This window comes from Sceloporus undulatus, chromosome 1 (assembly GCF_019175285.1).
Source record: "Sceloporus undulatus isolate JIND9_A2432 ecotype Alabama chromosome 1, SceUnd_v1.1, whole genome shotgun sequence".
Lineage (NCBI taxonomy): Eukaryota > Metazoa > Chordata > Lepidosauria > Squamata > Phrynosomatidae > Sceloporus > Sceloporus undulatus.
This window is the reverse complement of record NC_056522.1, coordinates 68,826,856-68,851,306: the sequence shown is the minus strand read 5'-3', so window position 1 is coordinate 68,851,306 and position 24,451 is coordinate 68,826,856. Positions and strand designations below refer to the sequence as shown.

Here is a 24,451-nt window from a genome sequence, read left to right as displayed (position 1 = left end):
TTATTTTCCCAATTAAAATTTCACAAGAATTCATTTTTATCAGATGAGACCTCTATTTATCATATTTGTTTGATGAATATTAAATGCTCAAGTTAAAAATATTAGTTAATACTTTAGCTGTAACAGCTATGTAACAAGTTAGTATTTATGATCCACACTTGTTCTAAATATTACTTTGGATAGTTTTATTGCCACACAGGACAAGTAAAGTTCATTACAAATGAGAAATTGTTTAATCTCCTAGCTCTGTGCAATAATCAGCAAAACAAATTATTTCAGTCCTCCTCCTCCTGTACAGTTCTCCTTTCTGCCTTCTTCATACTAGATCCTGCCTTTAGTTTCTGCTGTTTTCATCATTGCCATCTTCAGTATCATTCTGGTCAGGGTCCAGCTGCTGGCAGACTGACAACCATAAGATCTAATTTCCAAGGTAGGGCGAGGAAAGAAACTGAGGAAACAGAAAGTGGTGTGGCCAGTTACTAGACCAGCCCTCCATATTTAGAAAAGCCAGACATGTGGTTAGGATTCACATCAGTTGATCTAGAAATCAGCTGCTAATATAGAAGGAGAAGACAGATGAACTAAACTTGTTTGAAATAAATGCTAGGATTAGCTATGTCACCTGGCCATAGTTGTAAAACCCAGAAGGCCAAATGTAGAGACCTACTAAAATCAATGGAATTTAACTCATAGTTTGACTTTTAAACTGTAATTTGTTCCTGTCATTCATTTATTACATTGTCTGAAAAGTAACCTGTTGCTGTTAATTATCACAATGTTGACAAAAGGTAACTTGCTTTACTCGTTGCAATGCTTGTTACTTTGCTATTATTTCCTGCATGGCAGGGGGCTGGACTGGATGGCCCTTGTGGTATCTTCCAACTCTATGAGTCTATGATTTGTGTGTTGCTTTTTTTTTAAGAAGAAAAAACTTAGGATTGATAACCAAATGGCATGTAACATGAAAAAATTATATAAAATGCCCCTAAAAATGAACTTTTGAAAGTTGCTAGAAACTATTACTAATTGATACCAATGAAAATAGCTCTAGAAAAAGCCTTATGTTTTCCATTACTGTTTGGGAAAGAAATAATGAAGAGAAAGGAGATGGAGGCCACACATATGGAAAGATCTCTAGTTTTAGCCTTTCCTGAACAAGTGTAGCCTATCCACAATGATCCATGATTCAGTAACTTCCAGCTGGATTGCTGGATTCCTTATACATGGGGCAGCTAAGTTTTAGTTAGTTCACAATTAAGTGACTAGGACTGTGACTAGCTAACCAAAAACATGGGTTGAGAAAATGTTTCCCTAAACCTATTTTTTGGGCTTCAGGGGTCCCCACACTCCCAAACGTGGTAGGTCAAAAATTGCATAAAGCTTAATGACTTCACCAGGAGCCTTATCACATGTGAAACTGGAACTCCAATCTGGGGGCCTTCTGCAGTGAGGGAGAAGAAGGGTCACTTCGAATCCAAGGCAATTCATGTGATGTATTATCACACGTGAAGAACGAAATTGTGGGCAAAGCAGTGTGAGAGCACTTTGAATTACCACATCGGTACATACCATGCAGATTCAACTATTGGAATTGTCCCCCTTGCACATGCTCAGTGGAACTCTGGATGCTGTCATCTTTCCCCGCTTCCTCCGTTTGCCCCCTCCTTAGCTGTCTTTCTTCCCTGCTACCTCTGCTTGCCCTCTCCTTAGGACACAGGGGGCCAGTGGGGGCGAGATGGGCTGAAGCAAGAGGAGGAGGATGAAGGAGCAGGATGCAGAGGACTGCCTCCAATCTTGTCTTTCCTCCTCTTCCTCTCTCCCTGCCACCTCCGATCGCGTCCTTCCTCTTCTTTCTCCCTGCAGGATGCAGGGGGCCAAACGGCAGGTGAAATCGGCATGCTCTTCCACACAAGACCAATTTGGAGTGAAATTGAAGTGACCTTGGAAGCAATTTTTGTGAATTTACTTGTTACCGAATTCACAAAAATGTGGTGTCAATTCGGAGTGACTGTGGAACCACCTCGGAACGACCCCCCATAGAAAGCAATCACATGTGATAATACATCACGTTTCAATGTGAATTTGCATGATTGGACCAGGAGTGACTTCGGATTTGAGCTGCAAATCCCCACGTGTGATAAGTCTCCAGGGCTCATCCCCAGGTCTTAGGTTTTGGCCTGGAAACTTCAGGGCCTGGGACAGTAGTCCTGAAGTGGCAACCCTAATAGTTGCAAAGCATATTAAAAGGGAAATGGTTATTTAATCTTTAAATGATGGTCTTTGAATCTTGCTACGAATTTGGCTTTGCTTCACCATTATTTCTTTGCCCTGTGTGAGTGAAATCTGAAATTGTACCCATCCCCAAACTTCTTGTGGATTTTTTTTTTCTCTTTGCACTGCCAGTTGCTTCATGTCAAGAACATTTGGTAAAGATCTGAGGTAGAAAACACTCTGAAGATCCAATCTAACAGCCGCTCAGAGCATTCCATAGCTAAAACGAAGCCATGTAGTGTTATCATGTTGATCTGTTGCTAGGATGCATCAATAGCTAGTCATTTTTTTGAATAAGGTAAACACTAATGGTCTTAAAGCATATCTTAAAATAATGTGACATTTGCCAAGTGTGGAACAGAATCCAGGCCTGTTATTTCCAGTCCATTATTTAATTTACTAGGTAACATTGCAGCTTACCATAAAATCAGTACCATTAACTGACTGTCTCAATTGAAGCTGTGGATAGGAAGAAGATTGCTGAAAGTGGAAGAATTATTAATGCATTGATTGCCTGATCTGTGCCATGTAATGTGTCAACAGCCTGCAGTCTGCCATTTTGTCAACATAATTTTTTTTCCTAGACTGGGGGTGGGCAAATTGTGCCCCTGAGACTGCAAGGCTCTTTGTTGTGGCCCTTGTCCTTTCCAGACTTCCCTTTTTCTGGACAGATAAAAGTGAATTGTCCCTCCAAGAAACCTCTAGGAGGTTTAAATATCCTTTAAATATGTTATAGGACTTCCTACACTGGAGCCAGTCACACTAAGTTATAAACTGGTTTAGAAACTGGTTTAAAGTGGGGTTGTTCACACTTACACCAGTTTTTCCCAACCCAAATTCAAGGGGGAGCCAGCACAAATCCCCCTGAGCAAATTTTTTTCAAAGATCAAGTTTTCCCCCGTTTCTTTTCCAAAACACTGGGTTTTATCAAGGTGTCGCCAATGGGGTTAATGTACAGGGGGCAGATGATTCCCACCCCTTTGCTCTCTCCCTGCCAGCCAAGCACCATTGCTTTTCCCTCTCAACACTTGGTTGTGGGAGTGAAAAAAAGCAGCTCCAGAAATGCAGTGGATTCATCACACTTTGGAAAGTGGTTTCTTTAAAGTGCAGCCTAACTTTTTTTCTTTTCTGCCCATCAGTCCCCTTATCTACATCGATGTCTGATTCCTAGCCCAGAGCTCACCAAAGCCAGGGAGAGAATTCTCCTGGGAACACCATTAGATGGTGTTTTTTTAAAAAATAAAATAAAATAAAATTTGACAGCTCATTCACATATTTGCTATTGCATGGCCACAGTAGACGGCACCTTTAAATACTCGTGTCATCAGTAAGACAAAGGTATGCATGATTTGCATGACAGTAAAAAAAACCTATCATTTTATTATCATTTTTTCTTCTTTCCCAAGAAATAAAACCACAACAGACCCTGCTTCCAAGTTGGTGCAAACTAAAGCTCTTGCAGGCATATTATATTGCTGAGAGATTGTATTATTATATTATTATATTATTATATGGCTGAGAGAATGTGACTCCCCCCAAGGCTAACTTATCCCAAGGTTTCTTGCTAAGGGCTGTTCTGAGGGACTTGCCATTACCATCCTCCAAGGCTGACCAGGGAGTGGGGGTGGGGGGGGTTGGCCAAACAGTGTGATGTAGATGTGCATCATTTGACTGACAGTGTAAAAAACAACAACCCAAGAATGAGTGAAATTTAACTTCATCAGGATTAAATTGCCACAGAGAGATTCGATCCGGGTAAACATAGTGGGAACTTTGATTTGGTATTGCATCAACAAATCTCCCTGGATCTACTTGTCACAAAAACGCTAATGTGAATGGGGCCCCTGTTTCACTCCAAAAATATACCAATTATCAAAGAGAAAAGTTGCTTTGCTTTACTGGCATTTTTGACAGACCATACTTTATTGAGAGGGTGCTGGCAAAGAAAATAGTAACATAAACCCACTGCAGCTGCCCACACTGATCCAAACCAACTAAAAATATTTAGCTTTAAAATTTCCATTCTAAATGTACTATCTTCTTTGCATTTTAAAATCCAGTTCCTATTGGTACCTGCAATATAAGCAACCTGTCCCACATCTGGTTGCTACCAAAAAAAAAAAAAAAAAAAAAAACCATGCTGTGTAGTATAAAGGTTTTTGAAACACTTCAGCATAAACGCTGTCAAGACATAAATGAGGGGTGGGTGGGTTACCCTACCAGCTGTGTGCCTATTGATATATTCAAGAGGTATTTCAAGATAATTGAGTCCATCACCCACCATATTTTAGGTTTGATCCAAAATAGGTTAGTTAACCATCCGTTTCACTGAAGACTGTGAAACAAGGTAACTGTGATCTAGCCCCATTGCCTATAAGCTTGGCTCCTCTTTCTAAGAACAGTTGAAAAGCAGGCTGGAGAAACAGCCAAACGTTACTGCTTAGAAATCACATGGCTGGTTCTTTTTTTTCCTGAGACCTGAGTCTGTTACCTAGCTAGTCCACACCAGCAGTTCCACAGTAGTAGGAAAGAAATATTGTTTTACCAGAAATAGTAGGGGAAATGATTATTTTCAGTGGATTGTGGATAAAAAGACAGTGAGACCAATAAAGACAGCATTTATGTCAGGCAGTCTTATTCATGGATGACAGCTTTTTGGAGAAAGGTGAGATGATATTTCTAAAATGCTTGTACATGAAAACTAATACACACAGCCAAACACCAAAAATAAGAAGACACATATTCAGAGTCTTAAAAAAAATAATGTTCTGGGCCTGCTTAAGACATTTGGAAATATGAGGTAGATAGAGGTCTTTCTCATGATGGTCAGGAAGGTTAGGGAGGAAGGAACCAACCAATTATCCAATCCACCAACCAAGCAATCTTGACCACTGTACCACCGTAAACCCCCCCCCCCCCCAATCTTGATAGAAATGAATTAGAACTGGGCCTAGTTAGTACTAGTTAGTACCTAGTAGGAATCTCCAGACAGGGGCAAAAAAGAATCCTGCCTGAAAATAAAATCAGTTATTGCCAGTCAAAACTGAAAATGCTATACTAGATGGATCAGTGGTATGAATAAGATATATCTTTCAAGATACTATAATTCTATTACCACTACCACCACCACCGCCCCATGATAGCACATCCTTTAACATTTCACAGATGAAAACTGGCACATGTGTGGCCTAGGAAGATCAGAGTGTGGTCAAGACAGCAAAAGTTATTAATGAGAAAAAACACAGAAGCTAGGATAAGCTGCAGCAGTTTACTCCTTTGCCTGAGTCTACTGGGGAGAGCAAAATTCTGCTCTCTCTTCTCCCTGCTACTGAGTTGAATAGGAAACACTTTTGCAATTTTAACTCAATTTGCAGCAACTAAAGTAACCTTAGGACAAAGGAGGGAAGGAGAAGGAGATAAGATACACTGGGTCATTTTAAACGCTGCTGAAAAAGTGGGACAATAAATGATTTATCAAGACTGTCCCTGACAGACCGGTAGATTTTTGGGGGGGGGGGGGTATATGATAGCAATAGGATCTATGCCAGGGTGTTTGGTGAATTTGCTACTGCAGGGGCAATGAATCTACTCTGGATTTTACCACCATTCCTCTCACAGCTAGCATCCAGCACCATGAGAATTCCCACACACCTCAAACCAGCTTCAGAAGGAATGTAGATACAATCCAGAGTTGATTCACTGCCCCTGCAGTGAGAGGAAGTAATCTCAGTACTGCCTTCAAAAATGTGTGTATTTATTCTCCATTTGTTAGGCTTGGTGCTTTTTGTCTGAATGGCATACTCTGTGAGGATATGATTGATGTTTAATGACATTAGCAGGGGCTGTCCTTGGACCCTTTCACATGGGGTTAAAACTCCGGCTTACCTTTCCCAAATTCAGTGCTAATTCAATAGGCAGCTGGGTGCTATCACACAGAAATCACTGCTAAATCACCACCCTGGGCCGTCCCCGATGCAGCCTGGGTCCTGTAAGCTGCTTCAGTGGTCATTTTTAGAAATTGGAAGCTTTCATTTTTGAAAAGCAGCTTACAGGACCCAGGCTGCATTTGGGATGGACCCAGGCGGCAATTCAGCAGCTATTTCTGTGTAATAGGACCCAGCTGCCTCCTGAATTAGCACTGAATGGGAAATGTGAACCGAGTTTTTAACCCCATGCGATAGGGTCTCTTATAACATCACACTTGTAACATCACCAGGGCTCACCCCCTGTGATATCACAAGGTCTCTAGACACTGAACCTTGTCAGGTTTGGACACTGAACTCTCAGGGCCTGGCATAGTTCTGGACCTACCAACTCTACCCTGGATCAATAAGTTCAAGATGAGGTGGTAATATGTAAAGACAGTAACACTATCTGTGGCTTAAAGAGAGCGAATGGGATGGAAGACAAAAGTCCTGTAAGAATCTTGCCTTGTCTAATGTGTAGTAGAAATCCAGTTCAGCAATCCATCTTTATCTCTAAATCAAATTGTGATGGTTTACAGAACAGAGTCTTTAGAGTTTAATAGATTTCCATGAGCCAAAATACACTATCATTAAGTTTATAGGATGTCATTTTAAATGACCTGTGTGTTATGCTGATTAGTTAAACAGTTTGTTTTATATATTTCCTGTCTTTTTCTGCTGTAGTTGATGTTTCATTATTTTACTGTATAGTAATAGTGGGACTTTAAAATCACTGTACCAGCCCACCCTGGTATCATAAGATATTTTTATAAATATGTTTTTGTTTATATGTAAATGTGTATAAAAGCAAGTTATATATGTTTCCACTCCTAACTGAAAATACTGATTATATTTAAAGTCCTAAACAGCTTGCAACCTCAATTGTTGAAGAAGTACCTCCACTTATATATACCTGCCTGAAGGCTGAAGGGCCATTCTCTGGGTCCCGCCAGCAACAGCAATACTGTGTGTGAGAGGATGTAGAAGTGGGTCTTCTTTGCTGTGATCCCCCAGCTGGGGAATGTCCAATTGATGCCAAGACTACTCTAACTCCATAGTCTTGTTAAATTAAGTTGTGTTGGAAGGGCACTGGAAAACCAACATCCTCAATTGCTTATTCACAGAATACTAAAACTCCCACCTAAAATGGTCACTGATCCAATTGGGACTTTCTTCCTGCAGATCACTGATCCAAATGGGAATTGCTTTCCATACTCCTTATTCCACCACCATCCTCTATTGGAGGGGGGATTGTTGGAGGGAGCAGAGCTGGGGGAAAAACTGTTGTAAATTTGGATCCTTCATAAACCAGATTAGGCCCATGAACTGTAGACTCTCCACTTCACTACGCTACACTATTACAGCACTATGATCCATTTTAATGGCCTTGGCACCATCATCTAGAATCCCAAGGTTTGTGGTTTTGTGAGGCACTAGAACTCTCTGGCTGAAAATTTGAAACATTTCTCTTTAAACTGTGAATCCTAGGATTCCATAGGATAGAACAAAAGACAGTTAAGGTGAAATCATAGTGCTACCATTATCTTGTGAGAAAAGGGCCCAAGAGGTTCTTTTGTCTTGAAGTACAAAAGGGTTCAGTCTGATCTCCCATCTTAGAGCACAGGTGCTCACTAGGAACTCTCCTAGGTGCTACTCAGGATCCTATCAGGTCCTACTTCAATCCAGAACACAGCAATGGGAAAATGTTCTGTTTACACCAATTCATATTACATACTGTAATTATAGTGCTATATGTATTCTACTTTTAACTGCCATGGCAACAGCTCTCTGTTGCAGAGCACTAGTGCCTCCTCAAACTGAAAATCCCAGGATTCCATAGGATGCAACCATGTCATTTACAATCAGCTTTTAAAATTCTATTGGTCAAAACGCTTTGGTCAAAGGGTCTGGAATCATGCTGGTTGGGGGATTCTGGACATTCTCAATCCAAGCTTTAGACCTGAACACAGTTATCTCCTCCAACACTGCTATGAGATAAAAGTGCATCTGTCACAGGCTCCTGATGGCAGTCTGGATTCTGTACTATCATTTATGGCGTTGTTAGTGGTGAACAGATCCACTTTCCCCCATGTTTCTGTACAATTTCATACTTTCAAGGATTTCTGTCTTTTCATCCCTCTCAGGGTGAGCATTGCTGTTCTTGACTGCAAATGTTAGTCCTTTAGAAGTGGAAAAGACAAGAAAGCCACCCCCCTTGCCTGGAGCAAAACTAACCTTCCTTCCTTCCTTTTTCTTTCTTCAAATTAACAGCAGACATTTTACACCTTTGTCATCCATTTCTCCCACCACAAAACATCAAATAAGCACTGTCCCCTTTACAGCTAGAGTCTCTCCAAATATAGTTGATTTCCCACCCACTGTAGAACTTATTATCTTGGTAAAAGCATAATGAAGGCTTGAGTAATGGGACTGCAAAGTGTGGGCGGAGGAGGGGAGTACTCTTAATTGCACCTACAACATTATAATTTGTACTCAGGAGTCCTAATGCTGTGGTTAAAAAGGGGCCCACACATGAAGCCTTAGTTCTAGTATAATGACTGGGCAGTTCTCTCACGTTCCAAGGGGAAGCCCCTCCTAGCAGTTCTGACTTGCAGGACTGGTCTGCATGGCTCCTCCTTTCATCCCTAGATATACTATATCATAATTCATGGTTCCCAACATGCTCTGAGCAAGAGTGACATATTCCCAGCAAGATTTTAATACCAAAACTGCAGCCTGCCTGACTCAAGTCATTACCCACACAAGATCTGTTAAACCAAGTTGTACTATTATGTTGATTTTTAATCCCAGAATCAGATAAATCTTAGTCTGGGATTAATTTTTCACTGTGGAGAAAAGCCATATTTAAATAAAATCACTGTTCATTCTGTCTGACTTTTTAAATTCAAGTAATTGATTCTGCAAACTACAATTGCTGGCCTGTTAGAAAAACTGTGGACTGGCCCTGTTTGTGTCCCTTTGTAGCAGCTTAGGCCCTATTCACACTGAGCTATTTGCCCTGGATGTAACTGGGCAGATTCGGGAGGCCCCCTCCTGAATCTCTCCATAAGCAAGTGCCCACTACAAATCAGGGGCATTTTAACCCGAATGTCCTCTTAGAGAAATCGGGTTTAAAATGAAGTTGCCTGGCTGTCAATCACATTATTTCCACGATCGTCATAGGTGATGTTTGCAGCACTCATTGGGGCATGGGAAGTGTGCTTCCCCCCCTCCTTTTTTTAAAAAGAGCCAGGCACCAGAATGCACAGATTCTGTCAAATTAAAAACCTTGTATATGTGTGTGTGTGTGTGTGTGTGTGTTGTGGGCATTTGGGTCAGTGCAGGTTATGAGCTTCCCTTGGCCTCATTTTCAACTCCAAAATGCAAGCTAATGCCATCTCTGCATCCTGTATCCCCCCTCCTTGCCACCCCAGAATGCCTCATACACATGTGATGATGATGATGATGATGATGATGATGATGATGATAACAATAATAATAAATTCCTCACCTCGGAATGCCAGAAAAGGATGCCATACCATGCATTCTTTTTTGCTTTCCCTAGGCTATCCCTGAATTACTTTTAGAGACAGTAGCAAAAGCATGTATCAATTTGCCAATTTGCCAAATTGGAAAGGGAAACATTGTAACATTGGAATTGTAGCATTCATTAGCAAAGGAAAAAAAGTTTTTTGCAAAGTACTCTTTGCAACATTTCCCCTTTGCTGGAAGCGAGGAAATGAAAGGGAAAGTGAACAAGCAGCTAGCCATGTTCTAGCTATCTATATATCTACCTGAAGCAAAAAACATGCACATTTTTTTGCCAAAAATAATTTTAAAAAATATAAAAAAGGGAGGAAGGTGCCTGATGCGAGCTCCATTCATGTCCTGGCTCTGACCTAAACTGAACCGACCCCTTTCCTCCTGCTTACTTTCTCTTCAGAGGAGGTTTGCCATTGCCTTTCACTGAGGCTGAGAGGGAGAGTGACCTGTCAGTTCCAATTAAAGTAGATAATAATAATAATAATAATAATAATAATAATAATAATAATAATAATATCTCTTAAGTTCCAGGAGCAAGAGGAAATGAAAGAGAAATGTAACACAGGCATTCTGGTTGTAGCATCCACATATAACACAAATAATAATAATAATAATAATAATAATAATAATAATAATAATAATGGCTCTTAAGTTCCAGGAGCAAGAGGAAATGAAAGTAGCACAAGCAAGCACACACACATTCTATGTCACCCAAAAAATCATGCACATAGATTGTCAAAAATCAAAAGAGAGAGGTGCTTCTTCTTCAGCCTGATTTCCCTACATCCCTCCTCCAGCTTGGCCCCGCAGCCCAATTTCCCTTAGCAATCCTCCTCCTCCTCCTTCCTTCCTTCCAACCCTCCCCTCCCTCTGAGCTGCCCTGGCTCCTTCATCCTCCTGCTCCATTATAGAATGCTCTCCATGGCCCCCTTCTTCCCCCGGCTCCCTCCTCCTCCTCCATCACTTTCTCCAGTCCCCCCCCTGCCCTCCCTCTGGCAGCCCTTTGCAGCCCCCATCAGTCACCCTGATTTCCCCTTTTTGCCTCCTGTCACCCTGCCTCCTGTCAGATTCCCCTTTTTGCATCCAGGCTCTTTCCTCCTCCTCCTCCGATGAAGGGGAGGGAATGCTCTGTCCTCTGCCCACCCTCTGACCTAAATCCCTCCCTGAACTTGCCCTGATCATGATCAGGGGCAAGTTCATATTCAGCAGAACCTGGTTTTTTTCCAAAAGAAACAGCAAATGCCCCGATTGCAAATGTCCCACGCTAAGGGGCATTTGACACGAAATGGGTGTGCAAGCCTCTGATTCACTTGTGGGGGATTTGGGGTGAATATGAACTTCACGTGCAAGGATCGATTCCTGATCCAGGGTGAAAGATAGTCTGAATGGGCTCTTAGATTTGAAGGCATTTGATGAAAAGTTTTCCATGGAATGGCAATGAACATTATCACCTGCTAGCTGCTGCAGAAAACAAATGAATGTTAGGCTGCTTCAAATGTTGGTGATCATGTTCCTAGCATAGGGTCCTTTGATTATTTATGGAAAGTGAAAAGCAAAAGGTTTTATTTACTGAAGCACCAATTTTCAATATATATGAATATACATATACAGAATGCATATATGCAATTTATGTGCAGTTTATAATCACATTTCAGACAGAAACTAAGCAATTTAGCTTCATCCCTATGCCAGGAAAATCATCACCTCCTTGATGATTGTGTGGTAGGCTGTTTAGAAAACACAGGCACAATGCTTCCCCAAATCATTTGTCACTACAGATATACCTCAGTCCGTATGTTCTTGAGCATTAATTCATGCCCCAAAAATTTGGTGCCAGAGGAAGAAACAACATGGAAAGAATAGGCATAGGATCCTGTAATTCAAAAAAGAAGAACAGTTTGACATGTGTCTGCAAACTTTTATTCAAAACTAACAACAAGGACAACATGGACAGGATAAGTAAACAAAAAGATTTTTAACCTTTTAGAAGCCACTTGAAGACTTCTTCCAAGTCATGACTTTTTCTTTCATCCGCCTTGTCTCTTCTTAAGTTTCCATTTTGGTGGTTGAACTTACAGATTTTTTTTAACATGTTGGGATAGCTGGTAAAGCAGCCTTACCTGCTCTCCCCTTTTCTGTTCTCCTATTCACACATGCTGAGTAAGGGATTTTGTTTGTGGAAGGTAAACACACAGATACAAAAGGGTCATCCTGCTGATTTACAAATGGTTATAATCCTGCTCTTTTCCAACTCAAGGTTGGTTTATTGTATTCATAGAATCATAGAATCATAGAATCATAGAGTTGGAAGAGACCACTAGGGCCATCCAGTCCAACCCCCTGCCATGCAGGAAATCCAAATCAAAGCATCCCTGACAGATGGCCATCCAGCCTCTGTTTAAAGACCTCCAAGGAAGGAGACTCTATCACCCTCCGAGGGAGTGCATTCCATTGTCGAACAGCCCTAACTGTCAGGAAGTTCCTCCTAATGTTCAGGTGGAATCTCTTTTCCTGCAGCTTGCATCCATTGTTCCGGGTCCTGTTCTCTGGAGCAGCAGAAAACAAGCTTGCTCCCTCTTCAATATGACATCCCTTCAAATATTTAAACAGGGCGATCATATCACCTCTTAACCTTCTTTTCTCCAGGCTAAACATCCCCAGCTCCCTAAGTCGTTCCTCATAGGGCATGGTTTCCAGACCTTTCACCATTTTTGTCGCCCTCCTTTGGACACGCTCCAGTTTCTCAATGTCCTTTCTGAATTGTGGCGCCCAGAACTGGACACAATATTCTAGGTGGGGCCTGACCAGAGCAGAATACAGTGGCACTATTACTTCTCTTGATCTAGACAATATACTTCTATTGATGCAGCCTAAAATAGCATTGGCCTTTTTAGCTGCCGCATCACACTGTTCACTCATGTTCAACTTGTGGTCTACTTGGACTCCTAGATCCCTTTCACACGTAGTTTCATTCAGCCAGGTGTCACCCATCCTATATCTGTGCATTTTATTTTTCTGCCCTAAGTGCAATACCTTACATTTCTCTGTGTTGAATTTCATTTTGTTAGCTTTGGCCCAGCTTTCTAGTCTATTCAGGTCATTTTGAATCTTGATCCTGTCCTCTGGGGTATTAGCTATTCCCCCTAATTTGGTATCATCTGCAAATTTGATAAGTATGCTTCCAATTCTGTCATCCAGGTCATTGATAAAGATGTTGAATAGCACTGGGCCCAGGACAGAGCCCTGTGGGACCCCACTGGTCACTTTTCTCCAGGATGAAAAGGAGCCATTGTTGAGCACCCTTTGGGTTCGGCCGGTCAACCAATTACAGATCCATTTAACAGTTCCTTTGTCTAGCCCACATTTTACAAGCTTGTTTGCAAGAATGTCATGGGGAACTTTGTCAAAGGCCTTACTGAAATCAAGATATACTATATCCACAGCATTCCCTTCATCTACCAAGCTGGTAATTTTATCAAAGAAAGAGATCAGGTTTGTCTGGCATGACTTGTTTCTCTGAAACCCATGTTGACTTTTTGTGATTATGGCATTGCCTTCTAGATGTTCACAGACTCTCTGTTTAATGATCTGCTCCAGAATCTTTCCTAGTACTGATGTCAGACTAACTGGACGATAATTGTTGGGATCCTCTTTTTTCCCCTTTTTGAAGATGGGGACAACGTTTGCCCTCCGCCAGTCTGCTGGGATCTCTCCTGTTTTCCAGGAGTTTTCAAAGATTATTGCCAATGGCTCCGATATTACATTTGCCAGTTCTTTTAATACCCTTGGATGGAGTTCATCTGGTCCCGGAGACTTAAATTCATTTAGATTAATAAGGTGTTCCTCTACTATCTCTTTACTTATTCTGTGCTGAAATTCCCCTATTCTGTCCTCTGCTCCATTATCCTCAGGTTGAGCACCCTTTGCCTTTTCTGAGAAGACTGAGGCAAAGAAGGTGTTGAGTAATTCTGCCTTTTCTCTGTCTTCTGTTAGCATTTTGCCATCTTCTCCACGCAGTGGCCCTACCGTTTCCTTCTTCTTCCTTTTGCTGCAGACATATCCAAAAAAGCCCTTTTTATTGTTCTTAACCTCTCTAGCAAGCCTGAGTTCATTCTGTGCTTTAGCTTTTCTGACTTTACCCCTACACATGCCTGCTATTTCTTTGAATTCCTTTTTTGTGATTTCCCCCTTTTTCCATTTCTTATACATGTTCCGTTTCAAACTTAGCTCGGTTGAAAGTTCCTTAGTCATCCATCCTGGTTTCTTGAGACACCTCCCATTTTTCTTTCTCACTGGAACTGTTTGAAATTGTGCCTTCAGTATCTCCCTATTGTTTATCTCAGCTATGCTGCTGCAGCATGACACTGAAATTGTTTTTCTCCAACCTTCTCCCACTTTCCCCCCAGTGTCAATGCTGCTTAAAAACTTTCAACTAGCAATAGCAATAGTGTTTCCATTTTTAAACTGCTTAATAGTCAACTCAGCACTCTCTAAGAATTTTATCACACTGGAGGCAAGCGTCCTCCTACTGTCATTAAATGGACATTAAATCCTGTCAATATTCCACAATAACAGGATGATTTTCACACAATGTCTTGCGATGTCGCAATTATTGGGCCATTATCCCGTGAATAAAGTGACAAAATTGCACCACTTTTTATTCATGGGAAAATCAGAGGAAGGCAATCCCCTTCTGAACAAATCTCACAAGAATACCTCTTAATATATTCACCTTAGGATCGCCATAAGCCATTGGCTTCTGAGGGAGAGAGGGGGTGGGCCAATCCCACCAGGCCTCCCCAAAGGAACTGAGCCCTTCCCAGAAGGCATCTGGCTCCATCTTCCACTCCCTTCCCCTTTTGTGTCATGTCTTCTTAGATTGTAAGCCTGAGGCCAGGGAACCGTCTAATTAAAAGATTGTATGTACAGTGCTGTGTAAATTTACAGCGCTATATAAATAAAGCATAATAATAATAATAATAATAATAATAAGCTGAAAATGACTTGAAAAACAAACAACAAAAATGTATTCTATAAGCATGTAATTACTTGCAGCTCTAGTTATTTATTATAAGAGTAGCCCCAGCTGTGTTGACTGGCAACTCTCAGAAGTCCCCAGACAGCTGACCCTAGAGTTTGCATAACTTTCCCTCTCCATCTGATACAATGGCTCTTCCTCTACCTCTCTCCCACCTGCTCAGGAGACAAGAGGGCAGAAGGACTCAAGGAGAAACACTGGGTTGGCATGAGTCATGGATGTATTTTCAGAACATACCAACTGGTTCAGAGGAGATGCCTATACAGTCTTAGCATGCTGTTTTTCTCCAGCAGGCTAACTGAGGACATGGGAAATCCCCTAAACAGTGCAGTACCACCTTCCTGCTTGGATTCCCTTGGAACACTCATTCTGAGGCATATATGGAAGTCTGAGTTTGGTACCATGGTTTACCTGGAAGAGGACTTTTCAGATGAGGAAGGGGAAGAAGAGTACCAGGAAGAGGCAGAGGAAGCTGGCAGTCATGGCATGGGAAGAAGCAGATGCCAGACCTTTCCATGCAACTCCTGAAGATCACGAGGAAGATACATAGCCACAGAGGAGCACTGTGAATTAAAATGCCAGTTGCAAAGCAAAAGGAAACACTCTGGTCTGCTTTGAAAGGTAAACAATGAGCTAATTTACGACCCCATGTCATCCCACTGATTTACAAATGGTTATAAATTAGCTCAGCCAAGACCATTTTATTGCTGCAAACAATCAGCTCCAACAGTTCCCTTATGACATTATCTGATGTGTCTGACTTTGTGGCTCTCTGAACTTTGGCATGTATCTTGGACTGCTCTTTCTGGTGACTCTGTTATTGGCATTGGACCTCACTCAGGATTGCTTTTCACATTTGGACCTTGGACTTCCTGGACCACACTTCTGCTTCCACTGACCCTCTGTGAATAACTGGCCTGTTTTTTCCACTCCCTGTTCCTGTGGACTGTAGTTGCACTTATCTGGACACTTTCAAGCATTAAACAAGACACCTAGAAAGGTTCCTATAAAACACTGAAATCTTATATAACCTTGTTGGAGTGTACATCTCCATCAGTATACTTAAACTGAATTGCAGAATGAGAACTCAGATGTGTGAAGAACAGGAGCAGAGGCTGCAGTTGCCCTTCCCTTTTCTTATCATCATGATGGTTGCCCACTGTAAAACTTTCTGCTGCTGCCACCATGGATGCTTAATCCACATTCATGATATAGTGGCCTTGATCCACCTATAACTTCAAATGTAGCCTGAGCCACCAGCAGGGAAGAGGAGAAGACCATTCAGAAAGACATGGTGGTCCCAGGGAGAACACGATAGGGAAAAAGAGGTTCCTATGCTTGCACCAATAGGTATTGCATGCCTTCTTGTGCAAGATCCCAGAAAGTCCAACTGTTTGTAAAAAAAAGGGCTTATGTGAGTATATACCCACATTCATCCTACTTATTTGTACCCCACCTTTACCTCCAACATGGCGCGCACACACACACACCATGTAAGGAACTATTGTTACATCTGTGCTTGGGGAAAGGCTGCTTCAGTCAGACAATGGAATAGGGCCCAGAGAGTAGGAAAAAATTAGCCTGGCTTCACATAATGTCCCAATAACATCCCAGTCTCAGACATCATCATTGGGATTACGGTTCCTGCCCACCCCCCACCCCCAATCTTGAATGTAGATCTTTATTTGATGTTAGAAAAGAAAGGAAACATATTACCATTTCTACTTTCCTCCCTTCTTTCCACTGTTTTTCTTCATTTATTTTATGTTGGTGAAATTCTATTTTTCCACTAGGCAACTAAAATAAAAATAAAACTGCCACAGGCTATTCATCTGGAATAAACCTCAGCAGAGACTCAGGCCTAATGAAAGAAAAGCAGATTAGAGAGCGTGTGTTAATGGCCACAGCTGCTACTCGATGCTTTTTACTCTCACTGGCTCCTACTTGGTTTTGAGAAGCTTCATGTAGCTGATACTCATCTGGTGCTTCTATATCCAGCATCACTGGGGAACTCTCCAGAAAAAGAACAGCCATCTTTCTAGTGTCATATGCCAAACTGATTAAACTGATTGTGTTAACAACCTCTTTTCCTTTTCTCTGTGGAATGTAAAAAGGCTTGCAAAATACCCCAGAATCATATCTGTTATGCTTCTTTGGGACCAAAGCAATAGTGGGAACTGAGCATCCTGGATTATGATAGCCTGAGTTTTTATAGGCAAAACACTTGGCAGCCAAATGCTCTAATACCAAACACACTTACCAGGAAGCAAGATCCATGAAATAAGGTTGAATTAACTTCCAAGTAAACATGAACTACAAGATTGTGTTACATGCCAAACTATGGATTCTTTGGATTACAACTCCCAGCATGCTACCACCAGCATGACCAGAGACTTTTAATGTTCTTAACATTGTGGACTTGAGTGTTCCTAACATTACATAATTTTGTGCATGAAACAAAGTTTGTGTATACTGAATCATCAGAAAGCAAAGGTGTCTGTGTCTTAACCACCCATGAAAAAAGCTTTGGTTATTGGAATATTTTGGATTTTGGCATTCTGGATAGTGGAGACTCAACCTGTAACTGTAAATGTAAATCATCACTTAAGGGTACTGTATAAGCTTGTCTTTACTAGCTGTACCTCAGTCTGAAGGTGGCGTCTATGTTTTAAAACTCCAGGGCATCAAAGGTCATGTCTGAGAATAACAATGAAGCTAATGGCCTACCACCAACAGAGGACACTATGAGTGTGCCAGGAGTCATGCAGGGAAACTCTATGATATATGCATACTGACCAGCAGCTACAGGAAATCTGATCTATATTTTAAGAAAGCTAGTATACCTTCTCTAAGAATGAGCCAAAAGCATTCAGTGCTACTTCAAACACTGCAAAATTCTTTCACAGGAATAATGTAGGAATAAGATGGCAACCTGTATGTAGATTGTTCTATGTGATCATCACAAAAACAGACACAGGAACAGGTGATCAGAAGTCTGACCTTGCTGCAGAATGTTATTTTCAATTAATCATCTTTTTTCAAGAAGAACTGTGAGATAAAGGCAGAGCCTACAGATTCAGAATGCAAGGCAAGTATACCCTGCATTTCCAGAGTCTCCCACTGAGCTTAGAGAAAACCACTTTTATAAACCAGAGTCAAAAACCTTCTTCACATAAATGGTATGGCATTGGCATTTCCCACTAATAAGCCCAATTTCCTTCTCCCTATTTAGAGCAGGAGTGGGAATAATGGAGACCTCTAGTTGTTTGACTACAGCTCCCAGTTTCATTCACTGCTGAGTGTTTTAGCGTGCTTCTTGCCCAAGCAAAGCAATCACTAAATCACATCCTATATATTCTAATAACAAACTAAATTCCATGCTGGAATTTTTGGCTGTGGTCCCACTTGTGAAAGTATACCATGACTTTACAAAGACCACAGCAAAACCCGGAAAAATTACTTTTGGACTACCACAAACCCCAGCCAACAGAGCCAGTGGTTGACTGGGGAATTCTTGGAGCTACATTGAAGGAAACTGGCAGGAAGAAAATCACCTTGTTTAAAATGTGGTGCTGCAAAAGAGTTCTGTAGATACCATTGCACTCCTGCACCCCTTCCCCAATAAATGGGTCATAGAGCAGATCAAGCCTGTACTCTCCTTAGAAGCCATGGTTCATAAGTTCGCTGTAAAATAAAGTCAATTTGACAGCAGTAAACAACAATCTCTAAGGTCCCAGGCGCACTTCTGTATATGTCTACTCTGCCTCTGAATTCAATAGGCCTGGCTCCCAGCTAAATGAGTAGAGCATTGTAGCATGTAAGAGGGAGAACACCATCACCTCCACCCCCACTCCACCCCGGAAACAGGTTTGCTAATCCTATGATGGATGAGTTCACACTTCTTCTGAAATCTCAGGTTGGCAGCTTGGGTGTGCTCCTAGATTCATATTTGAGCCTAGATATGCAGGTTTTGGGCTGTGTCCAGGAGTGCATTTGCAATTAAAACTAATGCACTAGTGGTAACCATTCCTTGAGAAGTCAGATCTGGCTAAAGTGACACATGCCTTGATTACGTTCTGTTTGGATTACTGTAACACATTCTACATTGGGCTGCCTTTGGGAAATGTTCAGAAACATCATCAGGTCTAAAATGCTGTGGCCAAGCTGTTGACCAGGCTGGCAACAGAGATCATGTGACTCCACTGTTAAAACAGCTTCATTGGTTACCGGTCTGTTTTCAGGCATAATTCAAAGTTTTAGTTTTAAAGCCCTACACAGCTTGAGTCCAGACTATTTGAAATACTGTACTTCCTGACATAAACCAGGATGCGCCTTAAGGTTGTCAGGGGATGGCTTTCTCTCAGTCCCACCATCTTTGCAGGTGCAGTTGTTGGTGAAGATTCAGGAGAGAGCTTTCTCTCTGTGGCTTTTCCCAGGCTGTGGAACTCCCTTCCTGCTGCCTTTCCATTGGTAGTGAGATGTTTACATTTAAGGAGCATTTGATGACAGCAGATAGAGTTTTTAATGGGGAGGGAGTGTAGTGGGGTTTTTTTAAAAAAATATTTCACCATCTTTTAAATGCCTTTTTATGCTGTTTTAACTTTTGTTTCTAAATTAGTTTTATTGTGCTGTATTTTAACTTTTATATTATTATTTTAATTTACTGTGTCTTTAATGTGTTGTGTGCTACCTTGGTTCTTGTACAGGGGAAAAGGTGGGGTATATGACTTTTCATCTAAATCTGCTTATAATTTTAATGTATACTAGACTTATGCATGTTTCTCTATCCATGTCTACATAATGAACCAATAATTCCTGGCTTTCTCAACAATATGCATTTGGTGACTCTATTGATATATTCAAAAGCAACTGTATTTCTCTTGATACTGTTTACATCAAGTGTGGGTAATATGTGACTCTCTAGATGTTAAGATTGAAGTTCCTAGCATTCTTCTCCACTGACTATGTTGTCTAGACCTGATGGGAGTTGACATACAGCAACAACTGAACAACTGCACAATGCTGTTTTACACAATCATTTATGTTGGGATGAGCAAATCTTGATAAGTTAATGATTATAATACAGGTGCAACGAGGAAAATGCACAGGGTTGAATAAGCCCTGTCCTTCCAAAAGTGTAAGCAATCTTAAGCACCAATGTGAATCAATTGGACAGGCATGCAAATAGAGGACTCGTGTTTGTAAAATAGGAGTCATTCTAGAGAGGCAGAAACAGGATATAAGGAAAGAAATTAAAAGTACATGGATATGAGGACATTCCCTATCAGTTCTAGATTTCCCTGAAAATATGAGGGAAAGGGATAGATTGTTTCTGGGCAAAAATTGAAGGACATTTTAATGGAAGCTGTACCTATTTCTGAGGTATTGCAATACAAGGTGTCATTGAACCATTATATGGAATAAAAACCTGCTCTGGTTCTAACCAGAGTTAGCTTCTATAAGAGAAAGTTTGACACTCTTCTGGGATACCGATTAAAATTTTGCATTATCATGTGAAGTCCCTTTAAGCACATTAATAAGACTCCTTCATTAGTTATCAAGTGGCAAATTCAAACCATTTCTCATTATCACTTAATCTAGTTCTACAATTTGATCATAACCACACATTCTTATTACTGCTGCTTCTTCTATTATTATTATTACAATCATAATTTTTCTTCCAGTATTTTGTACATTATTCAATTAAACATAAGGGTATGAAGTTAGTCTGGAACCATGCTTTATCTTTTTCTAGCAAATGACAACAGCCAACTTAAATTGTTGTTTCCCAAACACTGGAAGGAACACAATTTACTCTAAATAATTTATATTATATAGTAATGAAAATAATGAAATATAAATCTGCTCTAATTTACATGATGAATAAATGATAATATTCATTGCAATAAACTATAATTTATATACAGCAAAATTTATTACTCACAATAATATTTTTAATGGATAATAATCATAAAAGCACAGATGTAACAATTTGATGGGTAGAGTTCCTCTGTGTCCTGATCCTGCAAATACAGATGTGGAAGTTTTTATACAACATCTGAGCTAACTTGTGTTTTTAACTTTAAAAATATTCCACCATCATTCTACTGCCCAGGCTAATGTTTAATACTGCATCCCAGCACACAGAGCTTAGCTGAAGGTCCTCCTAAAGTCTTGAAAGTAACTGCTTGGTCACCACTTACATCCATGCTCAAAATGCTACACCAGGGATTGTAGTATCTATATTTGTCTTCTCATCTGTCTCCCACCCACAACCTTTTGCTGTTGTGTGTCCATCTAGCTCATCTTGTATCATTAGATCTCAGGATGCATACAAGTAAGAACAGATATAAACAATTTAAAACAATAAAATAAATATATCAAAATATTCCAAACAAGCTAACAATTTAAATACAGGTTAATAAGGATAACACACTTTAAAATCATGAGTGTAAATATTTTGAGGCGAATCAATTAGGCCTCATAAATAGCCATGTTTTTACTAGGCACCTAAATACCCCCCCCCCCCATTGATACTAATCAGGCTTCCACAATTAGAAGAAAGGGCACACAACTAAGAAGGCCCTCTTCCATATCTTCACAGTGTATTGACCTCACTGATGAGACACAATGAGACTTTTTTGGGTGCAGGCATATATATGGTTGTTAAAACATGGAATATTAAACTCCAGGAAGCATAAGACTTCTTGGAACTAAGGTTTTTTTTAACTATTTGGTTTCAACCAATAATAGCAGGCAACAGAACAGTGCTGACATGTCTGGAAGACATGTCAGATCTACCATCCTCTCCAAAGCCTTGGTAGCCCAGGGCAAAATGAAGGGGAGAAATAAATACGTTAGTTTTTTATAATGTCACAATCTTCAGTGTTGTTTTCATTTAGTAAAATACTTCAACAGATCATCTCTACAAAATTTAAGGAGAACAACGTGGCCTTCTCCTTGTCAAACAGCAAATTCTGGGGTCCTACCTTTTTTTTTTTTAATTACATAGGGTACATTGAGATTTTCCACCACAGATCCAAAATGTCTGATTTGACCCTGCACTTAAAAACCACTGTGCTATAGATTACTGTCTTGGAGGATGGGGCAGGATTGAGGGCACCCTTAATTTTTCATTCTCTTTGAATATGAATATGTCCAAGGGGTTTCATCACATTCAAGGTCAAAATACATCTGTGGCATTGGGTGCCCATTAATGCTGTTCTAGCCTATAGACAGCCAAATGCTATCTTTCAAACTGCCTCTCTGGCACCTTTCACTGACACTGAGATCACACACAAAATGTTTTAAAAACCCCAAATCCATTACTCTTTGTACTTTCAGAGTAGTGGCTAGCAGCCAAGATACTAAACCACCATGCAAGTGCAATAATTCCCAGAAATACTCTGCCTGGAAGTTCTTACTGCTATTATGACATGTCTTTTTCTCTTCTCTTTTTTTTTTTTTTAAGAAGAAAGGCAAGATCAAAGTAAGAGCAGCACACTGAGATTAGTTATTATTTATATTGGCTCAACAACAGTGAAGAGCAGTCAGACAACTTTGTGCTCAATATGATATATCCACTGCAATCCAAATAAAGTTATAGAGATGGTGATATTTAATATAACCCCTTTGACTACAAATGTTTGAGAAAAGAAATAATTAGCAAATGACATGGTTGTTACTTTCTAGCTAGAGGCAGACAAAAGTTCTAAAGAGAGTGGAAAGTGATTTAGGAGAGGTGCATATATGTGATTCTTCTATTGCCCCAGAGTGAAAAAGATTATAAGTTGTTCCAACAATACCAAATTTTGTTTGTTTGTGTGTGTAAGAGCAATCAACCCTATTCAAAATTAACTTTTTTGGATTTCATTGCCAAGAATCCTGCAGCTATTATGGACACTTGTTAGGGGGATTCTGGGAGTTGTGGGCCAACAATATAACTTAACCAAGCTCTACACATGCCTATCTACAAAACTACAGAAAAACTAAAATTTCCCCAGCACACATGACTATTGCTTGGTGCATCTGAAAGCATTTTGAAGATTTTTTAATGTCCTACTTTTATCAACTGTCTTCCATCACCAACCTTTTTATTTTTTTTACAGATGAAAAAAGGGAGGAAGAGGAGAAAGAAAGAAAGAAAGAAAGAAAACTGTATGCCTCTTATTTCCATGTACATAACTATTTTCTATCCTTGCTTCCTCCCATTACAAGGATAATAAGCTGTTCAGACCTAAATCCAGTCAGAACTAATGTAAGCCCATTAAATCAACTAAACTTTACACAAGTGTTGTCTTACCAAGTTCTCATGGATTTAGTGGGACTGATCTAGTGGAGACTAAACACTGGATATTGCCTTAGTTATTTATATCACTTCTATTTTGCCTTTCCACAGACTCAGCTAGTGGACCTGCTGCCATGGTGGCTGTGAATCCAGTCTTAATTCTTCCTGTGGCTGCTCCAAGCTGAATGAGAGCTCCCTTGGTACTGGACCTCGTCTCATCAGAGCTTTGGCATGGACAAGCTCTGTACAACTCAAAGCAGCTGTAGGATGAGTGGCAATAAAACCAAGCTGCCACTTATAGTGGTTCATCCACTAGCTTCCACTGTTTTTGATCAAAAAGGGTACCCTGAGAGGCCAGCAATCATAAAATACGGAACTAATTAAAAGGTAGGGGGTAAATCAATTTAAAACAGAACTAAAACAGAACAAAATGACATAAATAGCATCCAAACAGTTAAAAATCCCTCAAGCCAAAAAACTAGCTTACATGCCAATGGCCTGTCCGAATGAAGAAGTGGTTTGCCTGCTAGCTCAAGGAGAACAAAAAAGAGAAAGAAAGAAAGAAAGAAAGAAAGAAAGAAAGAAAGAAAGAAAGAGGGATCTATCCTGACCTTCCTTGGCAGGCAGAGCCTAGAATTAGTGATTAGAAAGATCCTTCATGTATCTCCAGCAAGGATGTCCCTGATGGTGGTGGGACTGGGAGAAAGATATCTGCAAATGTCTTCAGACTAAAGCAGCTCCTTTTGAACAAGCAGCAATCTTTTGAACAAGCTGGTCCCAAGTTGTATTATTTGGTCTATTTAACACTATTTGTATGTTAAGGAAGACTAACATTATAGTATAATAGTCATGATTTTTATCTGGAAGGCCCATACTCTGTCTTTGTATACAGTCAGTGTAAAGAATACAAGCCGTATAAACTACTATGACCTTCAATATTTATGTCCTTTTAAAGAAACAATTCCTCTTCCTCAAGAGCTTTTCTATTTGGCTCTGTCACCAGCTTGCTTTTTGACTTCACTCAGCTTAATAAATCTTTCAACGTTTCTGTTTCCACATCTGGAAAATGATGGTAATGACATGTGTCTTGCCTTACGTGGGTAGTGCGAGAATTAATTTAAACGTTTGTGAAACAGAAGAAGATTCTGTGATAAATGATGGGATACATGTGCAAAGTATTACATCACTGAAACCATGCATAATAACCAATTACAAAATTACTGTATATCATATGCATGTAGAGCTTTTCTGTCTTTGAGAAGTCCCCCATTCTTTAGCAGTGTACTTGGAGGGCTGACTCAAATTGTAATGGTGGGGTTCAGACAAATAAAAGTGCACCCTCATGTG

The 24,451-nt window shown here is 40.4% G+C and overlaps 2 long non-coding RNA genes across 2 annotated transcripts; one reads left to right on the top strand and one right to left on the bottom strand.

The window, feature by feature from the left end:
* Positions 1–346: 346 nt before the first annotated feature.
* LOC121916990 lies at positions 347–15,380 on the bottom strand. The gene is made up of 3 exons (XR_006100935.1): positions 15,229–15,380; positions 11,564–11,652; positions 347–448 (listed from the first exon to the last, which is right to left on the bottom strand). It is a non-coding gene; the product is annotated as an uncharacterized LOC121916990 (long non-coding RNA).
* LOC121916983 lies at positions 6,529–24,451 on the top strand. Its single transcript, XR_006100934.1, has 2 exons — positions 6,529–6,688; positions 23,216–24,451. It is a non-coding gene; the product is annotated as an uncharacterized LOC121916983 (long non-coding RNA).